The sequence below is a fragment of the Stegodyphus dumicola genome, chromosome 1 (assembly GCF_044657685.1).
Source record: "Stegodyphus dumicola isolate Sdum_Otavi_A_Nest chromosome 1, ASM4465768v1".
Classification (NCBI taxonomy): Eukaryota; Metazoa; Arthropoda; class Arachnida; order Araneae; family Eresidae; genus Stegodyphus; species Stegodyphus dumicola.
In genome coordinates this window covers 137,012,200-137,022,757 of record NC_140768.1, presented here as the reverse complement: position 1 = coordinate 137,022,757, position 10,558 = coordinate 137,012,200, and the positions used below count along the sequence as shown (strand labels likewise).

General features: G+C 32.6%; 1 long non-coding RNA gene across 1 annotated transcript; it reads left to right on the top strand.

The window, feature by feature from the left end:
• Positions 1-5,983: 5,983 nt before the first annotated feature.
• LOC146999268 (uncharacterized) lies at positions 5,984-6,653 on the top strand. Its single transcript, XR_015042312.1, has 3 exons — positions 5,984-6,287; positions 6,410-6,467; positions 6,574-6,653. It is a non-coding gene; the product is annotated as an uncharacterized LOC146999268 (long non-coding RNA).
• The last annotated feature ends 3,905 nt before the right edge of the window (positions 6,654-10,558 follow it).

The following is a 10,558-nucleotide window of genomic DNA, read 5'->3' as shown; positions in this document are numbered from 1 at the left end:
ATGATAGATAGATAAAAAAATTGATACTGCTTAATTTATAAGCAGAGTAAAAACTGGAAATCTGAGGTCATTAATTTCCGAGACATTAATAGTTTTTCAAGATGCAAATAAAGCAGATAACAATAATCATAAATATTAATGCTCCTAAAATATATCCGCATTTCCTAACTGATTTTTGCTTTTTGATCCACCACAAACCTATTTTCATTAAATGAAGTTTTGCGCATTTCTCTGCAAAGTACGCAAAACTTGTTTCATACAACTTTATTTTAACTAAACGTTATACTTGTTTAGGAAAGTATAAAACAAGTATTTATGTGTACTACTTTTAAAATCCATGTGACAGAGTGTGCGTTCTCATCTTGAAATATACGTTGTGTCGATGAGCTTAACTACAAATTATTAAACATTTCTGGCAAAATGCCAAAAATTAAAAACAAAATTTTTTAAACACGTCCTGCGCTCTATCTGCAGGATCTATCAATCAATCAATCGACACGACAATCGAAAATCAATCGACTTGAATGGAGCTCACCAACATGTAAAAAGCCGTTCTATTAATATGCAAGATATGAGAAAGAAGTTTGAAGACATTATGAAAGAAGCAGAGTTTTGAATATACAATTCTTGTATATTCACAAAAATACAAATATACAAATTTATATACAAATTTTTGTGTATAAAATAAATGGGACATAGAAACTAAATTTGAAAAATAGAAGAAAATAAAAACAAGAAAATATTGATGAGTTATGTGAGGATAACAGGCTTGAAAATTCCGAAATGTCTTTTAAAGTAACAGTTTTTTATGCTGCTCTCGACATTTTAAATACTCAGTTAAAATACAGAATGACTGGAATAACAAAAATCGCAATGATGTTTTCATTTTTGGAACTTAAATTTCCGTATTTGTCATTGTTAACAAATACGGAAATTATTAATAACTAGCGGGCAAGCCCGCCCGCTTTTAATTGTTGACGTGTATAAGAGTTCCTATGTTAAATATCACCGTTATGCCATAGTTGGACCGAACTACCAGGGTTCAGTGGTTTTGCGCGGGTTCCCCCTGCTTTATTCCCGTGCGCATCCAGAAGATACTGCATACACGTCACACATGCGTAAAATCACGAAAACACCTAAGCAGGCAGCCCGCTCGCCGGGATTCGAACTTTGGACCGAACTACCTGTGTTCAGCGGATTTGCGCGGTCTGCGCCCGCTTTATTCACTTGTGCATCCAGAAGATACTGCATTCCCAATACACATGCGGAAAATCACTGAAACACATATAGAGTCAGCCTGTTGGCCGGGATTCAAAAGTTGGACCGAACTACCAACGTTTAACGGTTTTGACCGGGTTACGCCTGCTTTATTCACGTATTCATCCAGAAGATACTCCGCACACAATACACATGCGTAAAATCACGAAAACACCCATGCAGCCAACCCGCTAGCCGGTATTCGTAAGTTGGACCGAATAACCAGCGTTCAACGGTTTTTCGCGGGATTCACCCGCTTTATTCACCTATGCATCCAGAAGATACTGCATACACGGTACACATACGTAAAATCACCCAAACACCCATGGACCCAGTCTGTTTTCCGGGATTCGAAAGTTGGACCGAACTACCAGCGTTAAACGGTTTTGCGCGAGCTGCACCCGCTTTATTCACGTATGCATCCAGAAGATACTGCAAACATCACACACATGCGGAAAATCAAGAAAACACGCATTCAGCCAGCCCGTTAGCCGGGATTTGAACGTTGGACCGAATTACCAGTGTTCAGCGGTATAAGCGGGCTGTGCCCGCTTTATTCACATATGCATCCACAACATACTTCATAAACGTTACACATGCGGAAAATCACGAATATTTGTCATTGTTAACAAATACGGAAATTATTAATAATGTTTCAAAAATACAGAAAAAAATATAAAGAAGACTTTGCTAATGTACTGGAAGTACAACTTTTATTATTTATAAATACTTTCAGAACAGATATCCAAAATTTGAAATCCGTTAAGGATTTAGCTAAATTAGCAATGGTAAAATACTATGACATGACAAGCAGTTAATCGGGAGTGCAATTAACTTATATTGTATTTATCATTCATTATCTATAACCAAAGCCACGAGCGAGAGGTCATTTTCAATAATAAAAACATATTTAAGAAACACTATGATACAAGATCGGTTGTTAAACCTATCACTATTGAGCGTTGAAGTTGACATGGCTGTGAAAATGGACGTCCAGGTATTGATAAATAATTTTGCGGAAATGAAGGTTAGGAGATGCAAATTTTAATAAAAAAGATTTTTGTCTTTATGATGAATTTCGGTCACCAGTGCTTTAATTACACTTATTGAGGGGGGGGGAATTAGAGAAGAACAGCAGTACGGGCTGAGGGAAAATTAAAAAGAAACAGGAAAAATCTTTAGCATTCATGTTTTTTTATAAAAATGTATTCAAGTAGTTAAGTGTACCAAAAGGATTTTTAAAAGGACAGCAAAAATATTACATATTTTCTACTAAAATTGTATATTCAAATAGTTTTCTTTATGAAGTTTATGATAAATATGTTTTATATTTAACAAATGTACTTGTATATTATTGCATAAATTATGTTCGTAAGTTGAGTAAAATCACAGAGTACTATCTATTGATGTAATATTTTTTCTGTAAGTTTATCAATTATCTTGTCTGTCAATATCAATTATCTATCACTCACACGCACGCACACAAAAAGTCTTAAATTACAGAATTAAAATCATCTGACGTCAAATACCCAGACTAAAGCAAATTTGCATTTCACCAGTTAGCAAAGGAAAAAAATATTTTCCTTTTTATTCTTTCTTCATATTACATAACTTTCAAATGGTTCCCTGAGAACGTGCTTTTATTTTTTAACAATTAATCCAGATGTGATAAAAATCATGAAAACATTGGCTCCAGGAATCCTTGATTTTTTTTTTTTTTTTTTTTTTACTTTTCACGTTTTTTTTCTTTAGTTTAATTTTTATTTTTAAGCACATTAAATTTATTGGTTTAGGGACCCAGGAAATTATTTTGCATACGGGACCAAGAATTCTAGTTACATCAATGTCTATAATGTATATATGCGTAGCTAGTATATGTGTAATGAGATGAACTACCAGTGCTCACACACTTTACCGCCAGGTCGCTGCTGAACCCTTCATTAATTAATGACATAATCACACAAAGCCACGCATTTACACACAACTCGTGAACATAACAAGCAACCAGCGCATTAGCGGGATTCGAACTTCGACAGAACTACCAGTGCTCACACACTTTACCGCCAGGCCGCTGCTGAAATCTTCATTAATTAATGACATAATCACACAAAGCCACGCATTTACACACAACTCGTGAACATAACAAGCAACCAGCGCATTAGCGGGATTCGAACTTCGACAGAACTACCAGTGCTCACACACTTTACCGCCAGGCCGCTGCTGAAATCTTCATTAATTAATTACATAATCACACAAAGCCACGCATTTACACACAACTCGTGAACATAACAAGCAACCCAATTATTCTACACTTATATAATAATTCTATAATTATTCACATTATTTAAGTGATATGATTCATTAGTGTAATTGTACTGGCTCGTATACACACGAGGAAAACCACGAAATTTCCAATGCAGCCAGGGCAATATGAAAGACAAAAAAATGTAACAAATAACCAACAATTAAAGGTTACCAATAATAGTGTACAACAGAGATGTATACCTCTCGCCAACTGAAAACAATTGTTAAATTCAATGGAAATGAATTTTCAAAATCAACAGACATGCGGTCTTTAAATTTTGTACATCCGAATTGTCTTCTCTCTTAAGCAGCAATATGACAAAACATTTAAAAGAAGAGCACATCTTTAGAATTTCCGATAGACAGTCTTGCGCCGAACAGTGTTGCCATTGCTCGCTTAGAAATCGAGTTTCTTAATCAAAAACACATAAATGCTTTACAAAATGTTAAATAGTTAATAAAACAAATTACAAATTTGAGCTTTCAGATGCCCATATTCGGGTGGTGACGTACATATTCAAAATTTCATAGCTGTAGGTACCGTTGTTTTATCACAGTATCTGCATAAATGTTATGTACGTTAAACATATGTATATTTATGCTGATTCTTTATTATTAAATATCTTTAAATATAACACACAGCGATAATATTCGGTAGAAACAGTTCAACGCAAAATGCGAAAACGAAATTAATAGCCCTTCTGGGCTAACGCGCTTTGGGATAAAAACGCAAAAATAGAACATAACAGCTTTCATTGTCAGTGCTTTAAAAAAAAAAAATCGATAGGCCTTATTTAATTTAATAAAATCGAAAAGTTGAGCAAGTTGCATATTTTTGAGAGGATAAATATGCCACGAAACCTTCAAAATCATTTTTTAGTTCATCACGCACGCATATCTGCACACAAAAATAACAATACCTATTATTCTTCTGCATCTCTGTTTAAAAATGTTTTAAAAAAACATATGTACCGAAAAACATTTATTTGTAAAGTAAAATATTTTTTTTTCCGAAAATATTTTAAATAAATTTAAAAAAGAAGATTTTTCGCGATCATATTTTGCCGCGGTTAAGCCCGTGCAGCTGTCTGTCTGTCTGTCAGGTACTGAAAAAAATCAGTACCTCGGTACTTACGTGAAAACGTGGTTTGGACTTTGCCAAAGCTAAGTTTACTTTTAATCTATTTTCATCCATTACATTTTTTAATATTATTTTTCACTTGAAATTTGTTTTAATACTTTGTTTTCATAGATACATATCATTACTATTATTTTTATTTTCCTTTTTTTTTTTTTTTTTTTTTTTTTTTTTGTAACAGTACTTTCTAGTTTGAACTTTTCACTTCTCTATCTTCCTATAATGAACTAATATTGTTTAATTAAACTTATAATTACTTTTCATCTTTATTAAACTTTTTTATTTCTGATAATTTTGACTTTTGCATAATTGCCAAGTTTCTGAAATTTCTAACAATAAATTTCATTAAACTATTTCTGTCACTGTACTGACTTTTTTGAATATGGCTTCTTTGCATGAAAAACTGAAATATTTCTGTTTAATTACTGACATGCATTTAATTAATACAGAGGCAGCTGCACTCGAGTTTGCCACCGATGCTGGACTTCTTCCCAGAGAGGATGAGGCACCACCTTGCCCCAAGTGCCAGGCACCAATGAGAAGCAACAATAGAAAGGAATCAAAGCTGGGATGGCGTTGGGTCTGCAGCCTGAGAAATCGCAACAACTGCTCTGGCATGATTAACCCCATTGAAAACACCTTTTTTGAAGGTACAAAAATCCCAATAAGGGAAGCTTTAGTCATAACTGTGTACTTTGTTCTAGATCACAGTTTTAGCTACATAAATCAGCAGCTAAAGCTATGGAGGGAAAAGCAAAAATTACCAGTAATTGCAAATGAGACTATTGTTGACTTTTTATCATATTGTCGTGAGGTATGCGAAATTTTTGCCTCTCATCATAGCAGAATGTTAGGTGGTAAAGGAAAATCTATATTAATTGATGAAACATTTTTGACCCGCCGCAAGTACAACCGCGGCAGGGTAACCAAAAATATGACCATCGTAGTTTTAGGCATCTACTGTCGAGAAGACAAAGAAGGATTATTTTTCAAGGTTAAAGGAAAAAGCAAAAGGCATTTGTGGCCTTACATTAAACGTCATGTTCACCCAGAAACCACCTTCATATACACTGACTCTGCTCCACAATATAAAAGGATAGAAAATTTATTTCCGGCAGCAACACATAAAACTACCGATCACAAGAAAGGTAAATATGTGTCTTTTTTTTTTTTTAATGAGTGAAATTTTGTTTTTCATCCTTAACATTCATTAATCCTTTATTTACAGGCGTATTCGTAGATCCCGATGATAAACAGAACACTATAAATGATCTTGAGGGTGAAAACAAACTTTTTAAGAGGTCTATAAAGAGCAAGAGAACAGATGATATTTGCACGCAGTACATGGCTGTACATTATTACAGGCGGTTCTGCTTGAAGCCCTTTACTTATGATGGAGAAAGACTTGCTCAGTTTCTACAGGACATTAAAGCTGTGTATCCAGGCCATGGAAAAGTCGGCCTTGAACTTAAAATGTTGGACGAACCAACATCAGAAAGCGAAGGAATTGAGGACCTGATGCCTCCAAAGAAATCAGCCCGACAAGATGATGATATACCATTCATTCAGGAAGATGATGATAAATGGGGTAAAACCAACAAATATAACTTTATTTTTGACATAATTTATTTATTTACATATATATACACACAAAAATTGCATTTAAATATTAAATTACATACCATTATAATCTATGTGCTTATTTTTCAGAGTAAGGGAACACAGACCAAGTTTTAAAACTGGAATAAATGATAAGAAAAGCATACAAGTAAATTGTTTACTATAATTTGTGTAAATGTTCAGATGGTCCACAAATTTTGATTTAATACCTTTTTGTTTTTCACATGAAATTGTTATTTTTTATTTCCTTTTAGAATTCAACCAAAAAAACAGAGCCCAGAAAACAAAAGGATGGAAATGTTGCGAAAATGTTGCATATCTTTTACAGAAAGAGGTAAATGTGTATTTCAGTTATTCTCAACTTTTATTTTGACGTGAGAGCTATTCTTTATATATTTTGTTATTCCTTCATTAAAATAAACTTTCTTTCACAGCTGCAGATACAAAATGTCATGAAATACTATGACAGAGGTAAGACAAAATTTTAACCATTCACAGCTTATGTTTCAAATTATTGCTTCACTTTATTTTAATACTACTTCTTCAGTAAAAGCAACTGTAAAATTTATTTAGTTATTATTAGTATAAGTTTACCTACTTATTTTTCAGTAAAAAAAACTTTATTGCAAATTAGGTAATCCAAAAAAATAAATAAAAGAAAGAAGAAAATTAATTTTGACAGATAAATTGACAAACATACAGGTGAGTTGATTAATTTAAAGGTTTCCAGCCTACTTCTTACCAGAAAACATTTTATTGTTAAGGATAATTTATCACCCCTTTCAGGTAAAGAATATTGCAGAAATGAGAAATGAATCATGGAAAGAAATGAATCTTCAGTCAGAAAATATACAGGTGAATTCATAACTTTTAATGTTTCCAGCCTGTTTATTTTAATTATGTATTTTCATACTACGTTTATTATTTTAATTTTACCACTTATTTATTATTTTAAATATAAGGATTCAATCTTACATTATTAACTTCTTAAACTTGCCACCCTTTTGTGGTAATTATGTATTTTTGTACTATGTTCAATTATTATTTTCTAGTTAAAAAGAGTATGTAGTTAACAAAAGGTTAAAACTAAACAACAGAAAGAACACTTTTAGAAAAAATATTAAAACATTTAATAAAAGTGTTTATATATACGCTAACTTATGTTTTCATTATCGTAACCTTGTTTAGTTATCTTGTATTATGAATATGCATAATATGGATATTTTGTTTAGGGACTTCAAAAATAACATTTTGCTGCCACTTAGACGAGGGAAGAAGCAGATGGAGAAATCAACTCGGATGACAAACCCAGTACCTGGGGGTATAGCCAGGTTTTTCTTTCAAGAAACACATCCGAGTTGAAACGACCGATGCGGGCCACACCTGAAAGCGAAGGAACTGAGCAACTGCTGCCACCGCAGGAAATCTCGACGATCATGAAATTTAAAATCTTGTTTACTTATCTTGTATTTTGAATATGCATAATATGGATATTTTGTTTAGGGACTTCAAAAATAACATTTTGCTGCTACTTAGACGAGGGAAGAAGCAGATGGAGAAATCAACTCGGATGACAAACCCAGCGCCTGGGGGTATAGCCAGGTTTTTCTTTCAAGAAACACATCCGAGTTGAAACGACTGATGCGGGCCACACCTGAAAGCGAAGGAACTGAGCAACTGCTGCCACCGTAGGAAATCTCGACAATCATGAAATTTAAAATCTTGTTTACTTATCTTGTATTTTGAATATGCATAATATGGATATTTTGTTTAGGGACTTCAAAAATAACATTTTGCTGCCACTTAGACGAGGGAAGAAGCAGATGGAGAAATCAACTCGGATGACAAACCCAGTACCTGGGGGGTATAGCCAGGTTTTTCTTTCAAGAAACACATCCGAGTTGAAACGACTGATGCGGGCCACACCTGAAAGCAAAGGAACTGAGCAACTGCTGCCACCGCAGGAAATCTCGACGATCATGAAATTTAAAATCTTGTTTACTTATCTTGTATTTTGAATATGCATAATATGGATATTTTGTTTAGGGACTTCAAAAATAACATTTTGCTGCTACTTAGACGAGGGAAGAAGCAGATGGAGAAATCAACTCGGATGACAAACCCAGTGCCTGGGGGTATAGCCAGGTTTTTCTTTCAAGAAACACATCCGAGTTGAAACGACTGATGCGGGCCACACCTGAAAGCGAAGGAACTGAGCAACTGCTGCCACCACAGGAAATCTCGACGATCATGAAATTTAAAATCTTGTTTATTTATCTTGTATTCTGAACATATACAACATGGATATTTTCTCTACAAAAAACTCCAAATAGTGAATTGCCAAGTAATACTGCTGAAAACTGCAAAATGTGGTGCTGAATGGTAAGTAATATAAAATATATGTGTACACATTAAAATTAGAGGATTATGGCTCCTGGCGAAACCTCGTAAAAAAAAAAGCATCAGGATTCCTACCTCCTAGTCTTACACGTACTAGCTTAAAAATTGGGATTATTTGTAACTATTTTGTTTCACTAATATCATTAATCACATTTCTTACTGTTTCTATTTTTTTATCAAATTTAGATTTAATTAAAAATCACTTTAACCTGCATGTAACGTCATGTAATGTGAAAATAGTGCCTATTTTTTAAATGAAATTATATGATAATACCCGCATAAATATTTTTTATAAATAATTGATTTAAATATAATTATAAAAACTCTTAATTTACAAAATTTGGTAATGCTTCAATTAAAATGAATAGTCAAAAAGCAGAAGAAAAGATTTTTCTTTTTTTAAGTACGTGTAAGTCTTAAGGTGATGTGGAAATGAATCATTTCTAATTTCAAAATGCAAAATGCTTGTAAAAATTGTTCTTTTTCAGATCTGATGAACAGGCCTCGATCTATAAGAGTGGAGTTCAGTGAAACGAAGTATTGGATTTTAACAAGGAATGAATCTATAACAGTTTTTCTTGTGAAAAAATGAAATTTTATAAGTTATCAGCAGAGTCATAGTTACTGTTTTCAGCGCCCAGGGAAAACTGAAGATTTTGTGCCCCTCCCGACTACTGGCCAAAAATGGAAAACATTCAACTCTAAAAATCCGTAACATCATTTTGGCCTTCCTTGGATGATGTGCCCACGGACATATGCCCCCTTTCTAGCCCTGGTTATCATATACACAGTTTCTTGTGAACTTGTTGACTGTGAGAACCTGGATACATATTTTCTTGCAAAACTGTAAGAAACTAGATAAAAATTTTCTTGTGAAAAGATGAAACTGTGAGAACCTGGATAAAAATATTCTTGTGAAAAGGTGAAACTGTGAGAACCTGGATAAAAATTTTCTTGTGAAAAAGTAAAATTTTTATATAAATATAAATAACATAATTTAAGAAGACAAAGATTGTACAAGCAATGTCATCTAGGGGTAAGTACCTTCATTTTGCAATATATGTTTACATTGATAAATTAAAAAATATGAAATTCTAGCATATTGAAACATAAGTTAAGAAATATTTGTTTAAATTTATTAATTAAAAAAGGTGAAATTCTTACATATTGAAACAAAAGTTAAGAAATATATGTTTAAATTGATTAATTAAAAAGAGTTGAAATTCTTGCATATTGAAAAATAAGTTAAGAAATGTATGTTTAAATTGATTAATTAAAAAAAAGTTGAAATTCTAACACAGGGAAAAATAGAAAATATATGTTCAAATTGATTAATTAATAAAAAAAAATGAGTGCTATATACTGAAAAATAAGTTTCTTAAAAAGAACTTAGCATATATTACAAATACCTTAATAAATGTTCTAATTTTTCATTTCTCATCCATATATATCATGTTTAACTATCATACACTTACCTGCATAACATAATTAATTTAAATATAAATTCATTATTAATTTAAATGCCAAATAATATAATGCCGAAATTACATGCAAGTCAAATTTTTAGGTTGGAAGCTTTCTTTTAAATCGATTGTTTACAGTTTGAGCGTAAGTACTTCTTCGCCCTATAGCGTTTCATGCAAAACATTTCACTCGTTAAAGTACACGTTAATTAAAATTTCTTGTTCTATTACTTTAGACTGAATTACAATTAGTAAGTTATCATATCATGCTTAGTAATATAACATTAACTATGTTGTACAACATTGAAGAAATAGGGAATGTCAGGCGTCATCATGTCAACATGAACAAGGGTAAGTTCAATTTTTCCTTTTGGCA